Source organism: Larus michahellis, chromosome W (assembly GCF_964199755.1).
Source record: "Larus michahellis chromosome W, bLarMic1.1, whole genome shotgun sequence".
Lineage (NCBI taxonomy): Eukaryota > Metazoa > Chordata > Aves > Charadriiformes > Laridae > Larus > Larus michahellis.
The window spans coordinates 23,655,487-23,675,583 of NC_133929.1; positions in this window are offsets into that span (position 1 = coordinate 23,655,487).

A 20,097-nucleotide genomic window follows, 5' to 3' on the forward strand; every position below is an offset into this window, starting at 1 on the left:
CAAGGCACAAAGCCCTAAGGTACATCAATCTTTGATGGAGGACAACAGAAAACAGGTACACAGCACACTATAACACAGAGGGATTAAAAAGAAACACACATTTTCAATTTCATTGCTGATAGCTTATGAAGCAGAGAGGAGGTTATCTCTACTACTGAGAGCTTTACCCTTTTCTGTGGAACATACAGATTACCTCCAAATATATACAGAGTTTTACCACTTAAGAGATGTTATGCATCTTCCTGCCATTTCTCAATTATTAAATAATATTGTTCTCCCACACTGCTATGACTACCTAAATGAGTGCTCAGCATTTAGTTACATTCTCCTACAAGACCTCATTTATTCTGTAAATATGAATAAATGAAGGAGTCTGATACAACTTGGCACTAATCTGTAGTTTGAACATGATAACAGTTAGGAATCCACATAGCACTCACTACTGAGATGAAAGAGATAATTATGCCGTAAACTGAAACAGTAGTATATATAGGACTGTTGATTCATGTGAACCTAATAAAATTACTCAACTAAAATTACTCAACAAAAGAGATGTCAAAGTAGACAGCCTTCCACTGATGATGCAATAAAACAGATGATGAATATCTAGTGTATTTCCATTATAGCTTACTTGACCAACATGGTGAAACTTTCTTTGATACAACCAAATAATTTTGCCAATTCAGTACATGTAGGCAAGACCATTGCCGACACACTTAATTGAAAGGTGTATATATTATTCCAGAAAGGAATTACAGCAAGCTAAATATATAATGCTTTTTGCTAACTGCAGAAAGTGACATCTCTAACAGACCATGGAACCAGTGGAAAAGTTTTCCCAAATTTTAATCTAGTCTTACAACAAAATTATGATCAAACCACAAGCTATTTGTATCAATTCTCATTTGCAGAGAAAAATGCTAGTAATTTTTGGCATGAGTTACAAGAAAAATTTAGGTATACAAGATGAACTACCATTATTTAGATAATCTGATAAGCGTGTTTTTTAAGCAAAATTCTCTATGATTTTTCAACACATGCAAAATTCTGTTAATTATTAGGAAGAGCAATCTAGAGATACTAATTTTAAAAATCAATTTAATTCCTGAAGACCCTGACAAGAAGGCATTCCACAAAAATATATTTCCCCCCACAAGACAACTACTGCTCATAGTTTTGGTGTTTTCAAATCTCCGTTGTTGTTTAAGAAAATAAGTAAGGATGTAACATGGAAACAAAGCAATGAACAATAAAGTCTGTGTAGAAAAGATCAGGATGATAGCTACAAGAGATTTCTGATGCAAAGCTTTTTGCAATACTTCAATGAAATATTAGCAGACATGAGGCTTTACCTTGTGTTTAGTTGCCAGGATATATCATGATTTCAAGTTTACACTGTTTTATTTTAGTGTCATTTACACTGAAATTCTTTGAGCATCTTGGAGATCTTTTACTTTCCCAAAGATTAAAGATACCTGTCAGGAATTGATTCCCAAGCCTGATTGTTTCTTTTTGCGTGGCTTTAATTATTCGGTGCTATAAGGCAGTTACAAACTTCAGAAGTACTGACAGCAGAGCAAAAGATTGTTTTTTCTGGGAAGAGAAATGGGGACAGCTAGGGAGAGCTGCGATTTAGAAGGGTATTCTGGTGAGACCCCAAAGAAAGAACAAAACACCTGTACAGAATAAGCATACATTTTTTGAGATCTACCATTTCCTAGTAAATACATGCACAAAGTTAGCAGCTATTAATAGATACTTTCAGAAGTTGTTCTTTGTGTAAATCCAGTATATTGTGGGTTTTTTTCCAGAATGACAAGCATCTAGGTTCACCACAATCTCTGTACACTCTAACACTCTGGATAATGAAAAGCTTGAAAACTATTTAGAGCCAAAACTGAACAAGGCCAAACATTTCCTTCAGCATCAATAAATATAAGTTCTTTTCAAGACAGGAATTATTATTCTGATTATTTGTTGGAGAGATTCATGTTTGATTAAATTTCTGGATAAAGCACTATATTTTCAGATTTTACTACAAGCTGAAAATGTATAAACAAGCAAACTTGAGATGGGAGAAAATATGAAAATTGGCAAAAAAAGAAGTAGTGATTATTTGCATTTGTTGCATATTATTTGCATCTGTTGAATAATAATCACTAGAAAAAACATAAACCCCCTGCATTTCAAACAACAGTCATACTTCACCTGCAAATTCAATCATAAAAGAAAAGGCATACTTACAAATTAGTCTACTCAAAGTGTTAAAGTATTAGAGGAACAAAATACTTACATTATCTTCCTCCTCTGTATCATCATTGTCATAATCGTCATCACTATCCTTGAACCCAGGTGGAAATAGTGGCCCAATGAATTCATCATCGGTATCCTCAGCTGGACCTTGAGCAGAAGTCTGGGATTGCATGGAAGAACCAGTTAACTCTTCATCTGAGCTATCTTTACTTTCACTACAGGCTGTCTCTATGCATGGAAAAATTTTAAAAATTACTTTTTCAAGAACATCAGCACTTCCACAGGAATTTTCAGATAAAAGATATTGAGCACTGATGTAAATTTGTAAACACTGAAATTAGCAGCAAAACATAAACTAATTTTTATTAACAGAGTATAGGCCCACCATCATCTTGAAAGCATAAACAAAGCTTTAAAAAAAAGGAGTATCATAGCGACAGACAGTTCAAAAAAACTGGACAGAATAAAACAAAGAAGATGTTAGATGAACTGTAAAAATAACAGTACCACATCACTAATATGGGTTTCAATATTGCTTAGAAGCCAACAGAAAACATTGTTACAGAGTATTTTCAAGATGCTGCTTCAGGTTGCAGCTTGTACAGACACTCTGTACCTCTGTTGGCTGGGTGGAACTCAAAAGAGTAATGGTTCAGGCTCACAACCAGAGTGAGAAATACAAAGCATGGCACTTGCCTTATAATGACAGTAAAGAAGTACAGGGAATCAGGCACTTTTGACAAAATATTTAATATTCAGTAAACTAGCACTCATCTAGATTCTAAAAGTTACATTAAATTATCGTTTCACTGTTGTCCAAATCAGTTGTGTGAACACATTATTTTTGGCATTGGAAAATTTCTGGAAAGTAAGTAGAACTACTTAATCCATGCTCATTCAGTTTCTTCAAAATAATGTGCTCCCTCTGCTGGTAGTTATCAAGTAGGTGGCATTCTGACTGGCAAAAGGTCTAAAAGTGATAAGCAGAAAACTTTGCCTTTTGACTAGGTTACATAGTATCATTAGTGATACCTTGCAGTGGAAATCAGCTGTTCCTTTCAGATTCAGTGAGATAAGCTCAAGTTGCAAGACTTGCTTTTGGAGCTTATATTTTAAGAGCATGTAAGTGAGTTTACAAGTGAACAGACTGCAAAAGAAAAAAAAGATTACTACAAAAGTACTGTTTTTTTTTAAAAGTTTGGGTTATCACTTTAAAACAATAATAAAAACACACAAGTTCAAGAGCATAATAATATATTAAGAAAAGAGATTCTAAACTGTGTAATTGTGACAGAATGCAGCCTTCCCCAAAACAGCTGTACACCAAGCAGGTAATAGGTTACACAGCAAATATTTGTCTTGGATGAGCAAGTGGAATTCTACTTTTAGAAAGTAATCAAAAAAAACTAAAATCAACATGAATTAGGTCCTCAGATGTTATGGTGATGAGAAGGACTTCCATGCCTGAAAACTTGTCTAATTTTTCCAACTATATTTTCTAACCTAATAAAAGGTATCACCTATATATACAAACTTTGTTTTGCATAGCGATGAGACATTTAAAGACCTAGATCAGGATATGATTATCTAATAAATCTAACTCAAATTAAAAGTGCTTCTCTTACTCTACAACAATGGGGCAATCATTATCCTTTTACCAAATGGAAGCTTTTCCAGCATGTGAGGGATGGGTTGGGACCTTTGAAGTTCTTCATGTTAGGTATCCCCAAAACTAACAATTTTACAATGCTATATGCAAGAGAGTTGTGTTTTAAGAGTTCATATGTATTCCCAGACTAGCAAACCACATATCTTTTCCCTAAAGGCCAAATAGTTTAATTAGTTTTGGAATGGAACCAAACATACACTGTAGCTGCCAGCGAGAAGAGTGTATACATCATAATGATTCAAGGAGGCCCCTTCCAGTCCTGGAGTCCCAGATTTTCAGATCTTTCTATAGACACTCAAGAACAATATTGTCCTGGTTCCAGTGGGGATAGGGTTAATTTTCCCAAGGAGCTGGCACAGGACATAGGTATTCCATACCACATGAAGCCATGTGCCCATAAGTGTAATGGCCATGTGAAATGGCCAAAACTTGCAGTGCTATTTTTCACCACACTTCAGGCTTGGCAGAGATAGCCAAGCACTACAACTACTGGTATCCTCTGTCCTGACTAGAAGAAATTCAAACATAAAAACAACCCAATGCAGCCAGACCAAAAGCCCATCTACCTGAGTAATACCCTTCTGACAGTGACCGGGAATGGTGCTGACAGAAAGGACAAAACAAGAGAGCAGATATATAGTGGCATTTCCTTCAAATTTCAGCCTTACAGTCTTCCTCTACCAGGGGCTGCAAAGAAAGAACCAGTTTGTCAGCCCCTTTCCCGGGATTCAGAAAAGTGTAAGGAATTGGTTTTTGCTTTCCCTCATTACCTCTTTAGTAAGTGAAACAAGCTGTAAGAGATAAAAAAGAAAGCTGCATTAGAGCATGCATGGGACACAGAGGGGAAATAATGAAAAACATTCTAAATTGTGCAAGTATGTGGGCATATCTCCCCCATGTGTTCACTTTCCTCACATCATCCACTATTTTCTCAGGCTTTTTCTTTTTATATGCTAGCAGATGCTTTAATTTCACAAAGCATAATTATTATTGTACTTATGCATGAATATGTAACTACCATAACTATTGGAAACATTTCTCTGTAGCAAAGTAGTTCAAAACCAAAAAGAATCAGTAGCTGTTCTTCACATTGTTTTGGAGTGACCAACTCCCTATTAACAATTAAAAAATTAGTATGAGGAATTTAAAAAAAAATAATATTCAGGAAAGCATTGACACTTTCAGAGAATAGAACAAGCCATAACATATTAGATTAGTTTATAGTAAATAAAATCTGCATTATAAAAAGAAGCACTGAGAGTCCTATATTTCAGATGTCAGTTGAAGTACTGTTCCTCTGAATTAAGGCTGAATCACAATGGCATGTCTTTTTCACTAGCTTCCTGTTTTCAGCACCAAGTTCTACACTACCTATCATAATTTACAAGGAAATACAAAACTGCAGGCTGACGGGGAATAAACAGTAAGAACTGGAGATCCATGTGCAGTTGCAGGGCCATGATCTTACTGAGACGTGGTGGGACAGCTCACATGACTGGAATGCTGTCATGGATGGCTACGTCCTTTTCAGGAAAGACAGGCCAGCAAGGCAAGGTGGTGGAGTTGCTCTTTATGTGAGGGAGCATCTGGAATGTATTGAGCTCTCCCTGGGGGGGGATGAAGAGAGAGTAGGTAAGGATTAAGGGGCAGGCAAATATGAGGGACACTGTTGTGGGTGTTTATTACAGGCCACCTGATCAGGATGGGGAAGCTGATGAGGCCTTCTACAGACAGCTGAAGGTAGCCTCACAATCACAGGCCTTGCTTCTCATGGGGGACTTCAATCACCCTGATATCTGCTGGGAAGACCACACAGCCAGGCATGCACAGACCAGGAGGTTCCTCCAGTGCATTGATGATACAGAGGTGGTGCAGGAGCCAGCAATGAGAAGTGTACTGCTGGACCTGGTACTGACAAACACAGAGGGACTGGTGGAGGACATTAAGGTTGGGGGCAACCTTGGCTGTAGTGATCATGAAACGATTGAGTTCAGGATCGTGGGTAGTATGCACAAAACAACAAGAGTAAAATCACAACCTTGGACTTCAGGAGGGCTAACTTTGACCTCTTCAAGAAACTGCTTGGAGAGATCCCATGGGCTAGGGCTCTGGAAGGCAAAGGGGCTCAAGAGAGCTGGTTGGTATTCAAAGACCACTTCCTCCAAGCTCAGGATCGGTGCATCCCTAAGAGCAAGAAATCGGCCAAGGGATGCAGGAGACCTGCATGGTTGAGCAGGGAGCTTCTGAAAAAGCTCAAGTGGAAGAAGGAATTTTACAATAAGTGGAAGAAGGGACTGACCCCTTGGGAAGATTACAAGAATGCCATCAGAGTATGCAGGGATGAAACGAGGAAAGCCAAGGCCTCCTTGGAATTAAACCTGGCAAGGGATGTCAAGTTCAACAGCTTAGAGGCAAAAGGAAAACTAGAGAAAATGTGGGCCCGCTGTTGAATGAGACAGGAGCCATGGTGATGGAGGATGTGGAGAAGGCGGAGTTACTGAATGCCTTCTTTGCTTTGGTCTTTACTGCTCGTCCCAGCCCTCAGGAGTCCCAGACTTTGGAGAAAGTAACAGGGAAAGTCTGGATGGAGGAAGACTTCCCCTTGGTTGAGGAGGATCAAGTGAGAGATCAATTAAGTAAACTGGGTATCCACAAGTCCATGGGTCCCGATGGGATGCACCCGAGAGTGCTGAGGGAGCTGGGGGAAGTCATTGCTGGGCCACTCTCCATCATCTTTGAAAGGTCCTGGAGAACAGGCGAGGTGCCTGAGGACTGGAGGAAAGCCAATGTCACTCCAGTCTTCATAAAGGGCAAGAAGGAGGAGCTGGGGAACTACAGGCTGGTCAGCCTCACCTCCATCCCTGGGAAGATGATGGAACAGCTCGTTCTGGGCATCATCTTAAAGCATGTGGAGGAAAAGAAGGCTATCAGAAGTACTCAACATGGATTCACCAAGGGGAAATCATGTCTCACTAATCTGATAGCCTTCTGTGATGGCACAACTGGATGGACAGATGAGGGGAGGGCAGTAGATGTGGTCTACCTTGACTTCAGCAAGGCATTTGACACTGTCTCCCACAGCATCCTCATAGGGAAGCTTAGGAAGAGTGGGCTAGATGAATGGACAGTAAGGTGGATTGAAAACTGGCTGAAAGACAGAGCTCAGAGGGTCGTGATTAGGGGCACAGAGTCTAGTTGGAGGTCAGTGACAAAGGGTGTTCCCCAGGGGTCAGTACTGGGTCCAGTCCTCTTCAATATATTCATCCACGACCTGGATGAGGGGATAGAGTGCACCCTCAGCAAGTTTGCTGATGATAGAAAGCTGGGAGGGGTGGCTGACACACCAGAAGGCTGTGAGACAGCGAGACCTGGACAGGCTGGAGAGTTGGGTGGAGAGGAACCTTATGAAATTCAACAGGGGCAAGTATAGGGTGCTGCACCTGGGGAGGAATAACCCCATGCACCAGTACAGGTTGGGGGCTGACCTGCTGGAGAGCAGCTCTGTGGAAAGAGACCTGGGAGTCCTGGTGGACAACAAGATGACCATGAGCCAGCAATGTGCCCTTGTGGCCAAGAAGGCCAATGGCATCCTGGGGTGCATCAAGAAGAGTGTGGCCAGCAGGTCGAGGGAGGTCATCCTCCCCCTCTACTCTGCCCTGGTGAGGCTGCACCTGGAGTACTGTGTCCAGTTCTGGGCTCCCCGGTTCAAGAAGGACAGGGAACTGCTGGACCAGACCCTACCAAATAACTCCGAATACCGAAAGGTAGTTGTTATCTTTTATACAAAGTGCCTGGAGTTCTCTCAAGTCCCTTACCAAAATGAGAAGATTAGGGAAAGGCTCTATATCATCTGACTACTTTTCACCTTCCCATTTGTTTTACTTGATCCCTTATATTGAAGTTACCCATATACAGCACACAATCACGTTGCATTTAAATTCTTGTCATCCTCCCTTATTTCACCAGATAGGCATCTAAGATCATCAAAAGCGAATGGGAGCACAGAATTTTTTCCCTCATGCAGAAGGCATAACACAGGATCTATAGGGTAGTATATTGTGCAATCGGTTATTTCAATGAGTGTCCACAGCTCATTTGACCTTTCCATAGAGCAACAGGGAAAAAATAAATTTTGTAACAGAAATTTGTTCACAGTCTGAAACACTACATGTTTCTCTATAGCCACCTACCACATGTAGACTCTGTCAGCCCACAAGATATATATGCACACATATATAGATATATAGGTCTATTAGAGTCTTCTATGGGTTATTAGATTTCCATAGACATAGAAACTTAAAAACTACAGAGCACTGACCTCCACAATCCCTGCCACACAATGGCCCCCATTACATTCAGCTACTTTTGATTTCCCAGCATTTAAGAATTCAGTCAAAGCAGTAGCATTTATTGTTCATCAGTGACAAGCCAACTTTGACAAATTTGTGAATAAATTTCATAGAATCATAGAATCATTTAGGTTGGAAAAGACCCTTGGGATCATCAAGTCCAACCATCAACTCCACTCTACGAAGTTCTCCCCTACACCATATCCCTTAACACTATATCTAAATGAGTCTTAAACACATCCAGGGATGGTGACTCCACCACCTCCCTGAGCAGCCTATTCCAGTGTCTAACCACTCTTTCTGTGAAGAATTTTTTCCTAATGTCCAGCCTAAACCTACCCTGCTGCAGCTTGAAGCCATTCCCTCTTGTTCCATCACTAACTACCTGTGAGAAGAGACCAGCGCCAACCTCTCTACAATGGCCTTTCAAGTAGTTGTAGAGAGCGATGAGGTCTCCCCTCAGCCTCCTCTTCCTCAAACTAAACAGTCCCAGCTCCTTCAATCGCTCCTCATACGATTTATTCTGCAGGCCCTTCACCAGCTTCGTTGCCCTCCTCTGCACTCGCTTCAGCACCTTGATATCTCTCTCGTATTGAGGTGCCCAGAACTGGACACAATACTCAAGGTGTGGCCTCACCAGTGCTGAGCGCAGGGGGACAATCACCTCCCTCCTTCTGCTGGTCACACTATTTCTAATACAAGCCAGGATGGCATTGGCTTTCTTGGCCACCTGGGCACACTGCTGGCTCATGTTCAGCCACTTGTCAATTAGAAACCCCAGGTCCTTTTCTGCCAGGCAGCTCTCCAGCCACACTTCCCCAGGCCTGTAGCGATGCATGGGGTTGTTGTGGCCCAAGTGCAGGACCCGGCACTTGGCCTTGTTGAACCTCATACCAGTGGCCTCGGCCCATCGGTCCAATCTATCCAAGTCTCTCTGTAGAGCCTCCCTATCCTCATGCAGATCAACACTCCCACTTAGCTTCATGTCATCTGCAAACTTGCTGATGATACCCTCTGTGTCCTTATCAAGGTCATCAATAAAGATGTTAAACAGAAATGGTCCCAACACTGAGCCCTGAGGGACACCACTTGTGACCGGCTGCCAGCTGGATTTAACTCCATTGACCACCACTCTTTGGGACCGCCCATCCAGCCAGTGCTTGATCCAGCAGATCCAGGCCATGAGCTGCCAGTTTTTCCATGAGAATTCTATGGGGGACAGCGTCAAATGCTTTTCAAAAGTCTAGGTAGACAATGTCCACAGCCTTTCCCTCATCCAATAATCGGGTCATCTTGTCACAGAAGGAGATCAGGTTCGTCAGGCAGGACATGCCTTTCCTAAACCCATGCTGACTAGGCCTGATCCCCTGCTTGTCCATTATATGAGTTGTAATGGCACTCAGGATGATCTGCTCCATGACCTTCCCTGCTACCGAGGTCAGACTGACAGGTCTATAGTTTCCTGGATCCTCCTTTCTGCCTTTTTTGTAGATGGGTGCTACATTTGCTACCCTCCAGTCCATTGGGACCTCCCCAGTTAGCCATGACTTCAGGTAGATAATGGAAAGGCTTGGCGAGCATGTCTGCCAACTCTTTCAGCACTCTTGGATGTAACCCATCCAGTCCCATAGACTTGTGTGCATCCAAGCGGTGTAGCAGGTCACTGATCACTTCCTCTTTCATTGTGATGACCTCATTCAGCTTCCCCTCCCTGTCTCCTAGCTCACGAGGCTGGGTGCCCAGGGAACAGCTAGTTCCACTGCTAAAGACTGAGGCAAAGTAGGCATTGAGCACCTCAGCCTTTTCCTCATTCTTTGTGACTATGTTTCCCTCTGCATCCAGTAAGGGAGGGAGATTTTCCCTAATCCTCCTTTTGTTGTTAATGAATTTATAGAAACATTTTTTGTTATCCTTAACAGCTGTAGCTAGGTTGAGCTCTAGCTGCGCTTTGGCTCTCCTAATTTTCTCCCTGCATAGCTTCGCTATATCCTTATAGTCTTCATGAGAGACCTGCCCCCTCTTCCAGAGGTCATAGACTCTCCTTTTGTTCTTGAGGTCCAGCCAAAGGTCCCTATTTAGCCAGGCCGGTCTCCTTCCCCGCCTACTTGTTTTTCAGCACACGGGGACAACCTCCTCCTGTGCCTTTAAGACTTCTCTCTTGAAGTATGTCCAGCCTTCCTGGACTCCTATATCCTTCAGGGCAGCCTCCCAAGGGATTTTGTCCAGCAGCCTTCTGAACAGGTCAAAGTTTGCCCTCCGGAAGTCTAAGGTGGCAGTTTTACTAACCCCTCTCCTTGTTTCTCCAAGAATCAGAAATTCGATCATCTCATGATCACTGTGCCCTAGACGGCCACCAACCTTTACTTCCCCCACAAGTTCTTCCCTGTTCACAAGAAGCAGGTCCAGGAGGGCACCTTCCCTCGTCGGCTCACTTACCAGCTGTGTGAGGAAGTTATCCTCCACACATTCCAGGAACCTCCTGGATTGTTCCCTCTCTGCTGTGTTGTATTCCCAGCAGATATCCAGGAGGTTAAAGTCCCCCACAAGAACAACGGCAAGTGACTGCGAGATTTCCCCCAGCTGCTTATAGAAAGCTTCATCCGCCTCACTGCTTTGGTTGGGAGGTCTATAGCAGACTCCCACAGTGATATCAGCTTTATCGGCCCTTAACCTAATCTAAACACTCTCCACCCCATCATCACTATACTTGATTTCCAAGCTCTCATAGCATTCTCTAATATACAGGGCCACTCCTCCGCCTCTCCTTTCCTGTCTGTCCCTCCTGAAGAGCTTGTAGCCATCGATTGTGGCACTCCAGTCATGTGAGGCATCCCACCACGTTTCCGTGATAGCCACTATGTTGTAGTTTTCCTGGTGCATCATGGCTTCAAGCTCCCCCTGTTTGTTGCATATACTGCATGCATTGGTATAGATGCACTTCAGATGTGCTAACAATTCCAACACCTTTTTGTGAGTGTGGGCCCCATTTCCCACCAGACCCCTCTCAGGTGCTTCCATGATTTCTAAACATCTATCCCTTCTCTCAAATGAAATGGCAGAGTGAGAGTCCTCGCTAGTCAACCATCCTTCAAGCCCTGGCATGCCTCCCTTGGGTTTATTCCTGACAGGCCCAGTTATCTCCCCTTCCCCCCTCATATCTAGTTTCAGTCTGAAGTCAAATCAAAATACTTTCTCAACCCCACCACTACTCCATACAATGTGCATACAGAGTCTCTCTACCTACTTTTCTTTATTTTTCAGCAGGCACGAACAAGTATATTCTATTTACAGGTGGGAACAATAGCTGCTCATTAAGTCGGCACATGTAGTCATTATATTTGCCCTACTATTTTAAAAAAAATCCCCAGATAACAACATGGTTTTTTTCTGTAACAAAAAAGTATGCCAAAAAGGATTAGGGAGGAGACTGCAAAATTAACTTTTAAATATACATAATGTCAATATTTACAAATACTGACACATCTTTAAGAAAGCATAGATCGAAAAAAAAATAAATCAGTATTTCCACTGAAAAATTTCAGATAACATTGACATATTCGTACAAGTTAAATGATGCTCATGCTCTAAAAAAAGAAAACCAAAACACAACCCTTTAGATAAGAAAGCTGTTACGCGGAATCTCCCACCATATCTAAGTACCTTGGGATTAATGTGGACACAACTCCTGTTGCATAGGAGGCAGATAATATGGAAGCAGAAAAGCGTAGAGGGGTCGCACCTGTGGGGAGGAGTGGACAGGACAGGTGACCCAAAATTGACCAACAGGGGTTTTCCATCCCATCTGCATCATGCTCAGTATAAAAGCTAAGGGATCAAAGAGTCAGTCCTCTTTCTTCAATGGCTGGCATCTGAGGAGGACTCTGTTTGTCCGCCTTTGATCCCAATCCATGCATTCCTGACTCCAGATCTGGAATCCAGCTCCCGTCCATCGCTGAGTCCAGTCTGGGACTTTCCCAGTGCCTGCTGGTGACACAATCGTCATCCTGGGAGCTTGATATGGTTTTGTATATATTTTATATGTATACGTTTCATTATTTTATTAATATTTTAATTAAAGGAGTTTAGTTCCTTCTAAACTCATAAGTCTCTTTCTCTTTCTCCCTCCTCTCCTTGGAGAGAGAGGTGGGGGAGAGCATCTGTTGTTCATCTCAGTGGCCAGTCTGGCCCAAACCATGACACCCTCCTAAACTAAAACATGGTGTAAGCAGATAATCTCTCAAAAGGAATGATAGCTCAACCTGAACCAGTATCAAGCACGAAAAGGTTTCCAACATGGAAGAAATCTTGTTGTGTTTAGATTCAGCCAATACAAAATAAGGGTCCAAATTGAGTTTTGAAATCCCTTTAATATTTGAATTTCACAGTTTCTTAAAGTCCATAAAGTCAATGAGCCTCCACAGAGGTCTGTTCATTTTGTTCTGTGCAGAATCAAAACAAAAACAACCAACATTGCAATGATCTTGTTCTTTCATAGAAAATTGTTTTCTTCATGATAAGGGGCTTCAAGTCTACTATCTTCATAAACTGCAACATTTTAGAGAGCAAATTAAGCCTAATCTAGTAGGACAGAAACTGCTCAACCATGATGGCATCACATAAAAAAAAAAAAGCAAGCCAAAAAAACCCAATGAACCACCCAAACACCAAACCCCACACATTCTGCACACACTGTCCAAGCAGAGGGAGAAAGCACAGACCATTTGGTTTATCAAAGGGAATTCTAGGACATACACGAGTGTCTCCTAAGAACCATCTTTGGAACAGTGTTTGCTTGGATACAGGCAGCAAAACATACAATTTTCTCCATCTCCCACTCTCAAACCACCACCTTGAAAACTTACCCACTCCCAGCACAGCAAAAGACAGAGACATTTGTGTGAGCTGCTATATAACCTGCTGTTTGGTATGACACACATTTCTTCTTTTTTATTCTGTTCTCTCTAGATTAAAGCTATCTGTACCATTTTCCCTTCCAAAATAAATACACAGCTAAGTAGAAGAAGGAAAGAGTCTTGTGTTCAAATTCACTTTTTTCCTGTATCTGTAAGCTATGCCTCACAACAGGAACCTTGCACATGCACATTGCTCTTACACACTCTGACAACATATGTAAATTGCCTATTAACCAAGCCACAAACTGTTTAGGGCTATCTTCCTTGAACAAAACTGCGTTTGTTTGTTTGTTTTCTAGTTAGCCTGTCTGAAACACTGTAAACATCATCCCAAAACAGAAAAACAAAACACGTTTTAAAATGCATTAGTAGACAACACTCACATTTCTTACCCAAGATCTTCCTGCTCCTCTCCACAGCAGTTCTTCTCGTTTGTTCAAACATGGCTTCAAGGTCGAAAGTCCACTCCAAGTTCCCTGAAAATGAAAAAAAAAGGAGACTCGAACTCAACCAGGCCACAGACACTCTGGCAGCTCCAGGCAAGGGGAGATGATGGGCACAACCACTTCATTTCCACCTCCAACCTCCATCCTCCCCTGGGTCCCCCCACCAAGGGCCGCCAGCCCCAAACGACTACCCCCCGCACCCCTCAGCTGGGTGCCTGGTGCCCCCCAGCCCACATCGCAATGCACCGAAGCCCAAAAGGCCCATGATGGCTGCCAGCTCCAGGTCAGTGGCTGCCAGCTCCAAGTCAGGTCCCACCAGCATCTCAGTGCCTGCAAGGAAGGGGAAAAACAACCATGGGGACGCTGGGCTCGGCTCAGCTCATGCCACCCCACTGCTCTCTGCTGCTGGCTCCATGCTGCAACTGCCCCGGAACCACAACAGGCACCCGCAGGAAGCAGACAGACATCCCTGGGTGCCTCTCGCCACGTCCAGCCGCTAGCGCTGGGCCCAGAGCCTGCGGGATGTTTCATCTCCCAGCTTCACATGTCAGTTGCCAGAAGCTGGCTGTGGCCTTGTGCTGTTCTCCCATCACTGCTCGGAAGGCCTCAACGAAGTCTTAAGAAGATACAGGGAGAATTTACTGCTTTGCCATGTAAACCCTGCAGGATTTGGGGCTTAACTTCAGGTTCTCCACTTGGAAAGTGGGGGGGATTTCCTTTCTCATGCTAGGTGCCTCTCTCATATATGAAGCTTTCTAGAATGGGCACTGGACTGATCCAGGACCAGAGAATCATTGCAGCCTGGGTGCTAAACATGATCTACAAACCAGACCCATTCCCTGAAATCCAGGTTTCACCCAGCCCTGAGACTTCCTACAAAGGTTTGGGAATGCCTATGCTGTCCAGAGCAGATAAAACACTTAACAGAGGCCCAAGCCTGGTAAGTTAACAGTGCGTGCTACAGTCACGTTGATGCGTCAGCCCAGATATTGGAAAAGCAACAGCCACACCACGTCAGTGCGGTGCAAAGTTGACTTACTCTGCTTCCACAACTTAGCTCCAAACAGAGGCTCTGTGCGTTCCTTTGAAAGGGAGTTCTCACTATTTTTGGTTTACATCTCTACAAACAAAATCTGTGTATGTTTTAATAACTCTGATGTATATGGTCTTGACAGAATATCACATCAAGCTAGCAGTATAAAATATCTTTGACACAGCTGTTATCTGAAAAGTCGGATTCATTACTCGGTGTGCAATAGCCAATCTCACATGCCTGAATGAGACATTGATTATTTATTTTGGAGTTGCGCAAGGCTGGGTGCTCAGTGGTTTCCCACAAATCAAACACACCTATCAGGAGACTCTGCGCAATTTTTATGGAATCACAGAATCATGGAATTTTTCAGAGTTGGAAGGGACCTCTAGAGATCATCTAGTCCAACTCCCCTGCTAAAGCAGGATTGCCTAAAGCACATCACTCAGGACTGCATCCAGGTGGGTCTTGAAAGTCCCCAGAGAAGGGGACTCAACCTCCCTGGGCAGCCTGTTCCAGTGCTCTGTCACCCTCGCCGTAAAGAAGTTTTTCTCATATTTGATCGGAACTTCCTATGTTCCCGCTCGTGCCCATTACCCCTCGTTCTGTTACTGGGAACCACTGAAAAGAGTCTGTCACCATCCTCCTTCAACCCACCCTTTAGATACCTGTAAACATTAATAAGGTCTCCCCTCAGCCTTCTCTTCTTCAGGCTAGAGTCCCAGCTCTCTCAGCCTTTCCTCATAAGGGAGATGCTCCAGTCCCTCAGTCATCTTAGTTGCCCTACGCTGGACTCTCTCCAGTAGTTCCCTGTCCCTCTTGAACTGGGGAGCCCAAAACTGGATGCAGTATTCCAGTTGTGGCCTCACCAGTGCAGAGTAGAGGGGGAGAATGACCTCCCTTGACCTGCTGGCCACACTCTTCCCTATGCAGCCCAGGATTCCTGGCCTTCTTGGCAACAAGGGCACATTGCTTGCTCATGGATAATTTACTGTCTACCAAGACCCCCATATCCTTTTCTTCAGAGCTGCTTTGTAGGAATGTGTCTGAGAGAAAATGATCACGTGAGCCAGCCTCCCTACTATGAGAGATTAGATTAAGAGCAAAACAGGTGGTAGAAGATGGAATTAGTACATGGGAAAAACGGGGACTGAGAAGGTAGAAAACATGTTGTGCTAATGACTAAGCAATTTACTATGTGAATTCTTGTAACCAACCTGATCTGTGAATGAACTGCATGGACAGCGCGTGAACAGAGACTGTAAGCCAATCATATAGCTGCCGCTAGCGCGTGCTCTTATTGCCTGTCTATACATACTCTGTGAAAACTTGAATAAAGGGAGAACGATCATACTCATATTGAGATTCCATCGTTACTCCGGGTCCGTCTCCCACTCCGACATCCTCCGACATCTGGTAGCAGAGGATGGTTCAGCGCGACTGAGTTCTCCGAGACTGCGGTAAGCAGCTAGAGGAGGGGAGTGGGAAACTTCGGCTGGGAGACGTGCTGCTTGGGCGCATCAGCGGGAGCAGACAACGGCGTGAGCTCGCTCCTCACCTCCCAGGCGCAGCTATGGAAACAGAAGCTGCGGCCACGCTACTCGCTGGGATCCTCTCTAAGAGAGGGATTGAAACACCAGCGAAACTGTTGCTCAAACTGATTAAGCCGGGGCAGGAGATGGGACAAAAAGTAACAAAAGAAGAAGGGGCTATATTAAGACTTCTCCTGCATATCCTCTCTAAGAGAGGGGTGAAATATGATGAGCGTATGCTCCGAAGGTTGTTAACCTGGTGCAGAGGGAACGGATTTGCACCAGAGCCCCAGACAGCTTTTAAACCAGAAATATGGGAGGCTGTTGGGAATAAACTGTGGGAAGTGATAAGTAAAGGAGACAAAGAGGCATCACCGTTAGCGACGACATGGTGGTTGGTGTTATCGACCTTACAAGATATGAAGGCGGAGCGAGCCACAGCAGCCGGGGCTTTTGCAGCATTACAACCCACGGGAGGGGGATCGAACAGGCCAGGTCCGAAGGTCTGGGACGATCCCCTGCTGATCCCCTCTGCTCCACCTGAGGCCGATGGAGGAGGCAGAATGTCAGCAGAGAAGGACAGAGCCGGAGCTGTTTGCTCCTGACATTGCCCACCTCACCCCCTCCCCTCCCCAGTCGTCCCCCTGAGATAAAAGTGCTGGTTTTGTATGTCTGCTGTGTAAGTGTGTGTGGGTGCCGGCTTATACCTGCTGATCAGCATGTGTGCTACTGTTTGCTTTTTGTTGTGTGCAGTGTCGTTAGGTGACTCCACTGGAGCAGGCGTTCTGCCCGGTGTGGTACTGTTCTCGTATGCAACTAGGGCTGACACTCCGTCAAGTGAAGAAGTTTGTATATACACAATGTTTAGACGTAAGGCGAGCGCGCCCCAGGTAGATACACCAGGATGGGCTGTAGAACCGATGGAAGTCCTGAAATATTGGGGGAGTTTTCACGAGCCGACACGTTTATGGTCTCCGGAACGGCTCGTCCATGCAGCGCGTATCGCTGGTTGTTTGTTGTTTGTCTATAAGGTCATGGTTGATTGGGAAAAGGAGTTGAGCCAAAATCTATAGGATGCTCTGTATGAAAATGAGAAACTTAAGGAAAAATGAGAAACTGAGCTCTTGTTGCAAAGGCAGACTTTTATGTCAGTCGTAAGTGATGGGGAAAAAAAAAAAAAAAAAGAAAAAAAGAAAAAAAAAGAAAAAAGAAAAAAAGAAAAAAGAAAAAAAAGAAAAAAAAAGAAAAAAAAAGAAAAAAGAAAAAAATGAAAAAGAGAAAAAAAGAAAAAAAGAAAAAAAAGAAAAAAAAGAAAAAAAAAGAAAAAAAAAGAAAAAAAGAAAAAAATGAAAAAGAGAAAAAAAAAGAAAAAAAAAAAAAAAAAAAAAAAGAAACCAAACAGGAACAATTAGATGGGAAATGTGCCATGTTAGCACAAAAGTATGCCATAAGCATTACGAGAAAGCATCAGAAAAAGAGAAATAGGACACCTGATTCAAAGCAATACCATAGAGATATGGTTTTGGTTTTTTCCTATATGTGTATATGTTATTGCATGCCTTAGTAGATTGCTCTGTGTTATACCCTGCGAGACTAAAATGAACCCCAGCAGAAGCGGTCTCTTGAGCAAGGGGGTGGAATATGGGAAAGCAATGGAAAATCGGCGAGGAGGACTGTAAATATACTCAAGGGACTCGCACCTGGGTGCTGGAAAACACAGATATCACACCAATTGTTATTCAGTCTCGGGTGCTGGCAAGAAAAACATTTGGATGACATAAGCCTGTAATGGACTCACAGACACCTTATCCAGCTGCTTGAGAATCTTGGCCTGTTGTGGAAGAAGATCAAAGCACAGTACCAGCAAGAACAGGGAGTCCGCATGCGCTCTTGCTAACAAGGACTCTTTTGCTGCCAAGGATTTGTGATAACAAGGACTCTCTTGCTGCCAAGGATAAGTTTAACAATGCTACTAGTACCGCTATTTCTGAGTTATTGCTAGATGTAGATAGTATTCGATATGCGATGTTGCAAAACAGAACTGCTACTGATTTTTTGCTTTCAGCTCACAGACATGGTTGTCAAGATTCTAAAGGACTGTATTGTGTGAATCTAAGTGACCACTCCAAATCCATCCATGCCCAACTGCAGGAACTGCACCGACCGAACCAGCAACTTGTGGAGACCACTGGGTGAAATCTCTTTGCTGGATGGACTTGGGGATGGGGTTGGTTGAAGCAAATTATACTCATCGCCTGTGTTGAAGGAATTTGTCTGTTATGTTTAGTATGCTGTTTGCCGTGTTTAATAAGCATTATATGATCAGCTGTAAATGCCGCTTTGCATCGTACCCTTGTACGAGTTGTAGAATATGTTGCTCTAAAAACTATGTGTGTATCCATGAGAACCCGACCTTCACAGAAGAAGATAACAAGAAGGGATTACAACAATGTAGACACGTATCAGACAGCTGCTGTTAGCAAAGCTGGATCATGAGTTTGGTGAGACTCGCTGCATACACTGGCCACGTGTGCAGCAACTCTAGCCTGTACTTTTCTACTCGATCCAGTGCAGGAGAGTCTGGTGGGACTCGCTGCATGCGCTGGCCATGCATGCAGTGACTCTAGCCTGTACTTCTCCAGTCAATCCAGTGCAGGATATAAGGAGGCTGTCTCAGGTCAGAGAGGGGGAGAGAGACATGAGCGCACTTTGAAGGTACAGGGGATGCCCTGAAGCACTGTGTCTGCCCCCGCCCCCCCCCCCCCCCGAGTTCTATGTTCATTAACCCCAACAGCTCTGAAGGCATTACAGTATGTTGCAAGATAAGATATAGTCTACTACTGCTGCAAGACGCATTGAACACCTTCCTGCAAGAATTTCAACTTTATGCCCTGATAGGACAGTGGGATGATGCACTCGCAAAGAGCCTGACTGCGTTAGAGTGGGTATTTTTGCCACATACCTTTTCAAAACCAGTAACTATGATGATCGAAATGTTACCACGATTGTTTTTCCAGGGTCGCTCGTGCTGTCAGCAACCGCAATGTATTTGAAATATTACAAAAGGATTTCTCGTGGGTAAATCCAAAGAAATTGGCTTTCTGGGCTAAATTTAGGAATCTGGGTATTTATTGCCTTAGCAGGGTTCTTTTTGATTCTGTTTTTAATTGTGTTTAGTATATAACCTGCTAAGAGCGTCACAACAAGGATAACATGTCCAAATTAAAAGCGGTTAAAAAGGGTTTCGATTGGTTAAGCTCATGGGGTATAACGGGATGGTTTTCAGATTTACTAAAACAAGGGCTCATGCTACTGTTGGTTATATTATTATTGATTATGGTAGCCTCGTGTGTTCTCCGCAAAGTGACTGACATGATAGAAAATGCCATGCATAAGGTCTGGCTGGCTCAAGAAGAAAAAGGGGGGATTGTAGGAATGTGTCTGAGAGAAAATGATCACGTGAGCCAGCCTCCCTACTATGAGAGATTAGATTAAGAGCAAAACAGGTGGTAGAAGATGGAATTAGTACATGGGAAAAACGGGGACTGAGAAGGTAGAAAACATGTTGTGCTAATGACTAAGCAATTTACTATGTGAATTCTTGTAACCAACCTGATCTGTGAATGAACTGCATGGACAGCGCGTGAACAGAGACTGTAAGCCAATCATATAGCTGCCGCTAGCGCGTGCTCTTATTGCCTGTCTATACATACTCTGTGAAAACTTGAATAAAGGGAGAACGATCATACTCATATTGAGATTCCATCGTTACTCCGGGTCCGTCTCCCACTCCGACATCCTCCGACACTGCTTCCCAGCAGGTCCACCCCTAACCTATACTGGTGCTTAGCATTCTTCCTCCCCAGGTGCAGAACCCTACACTTGTCCTTGTTGAACCTCAT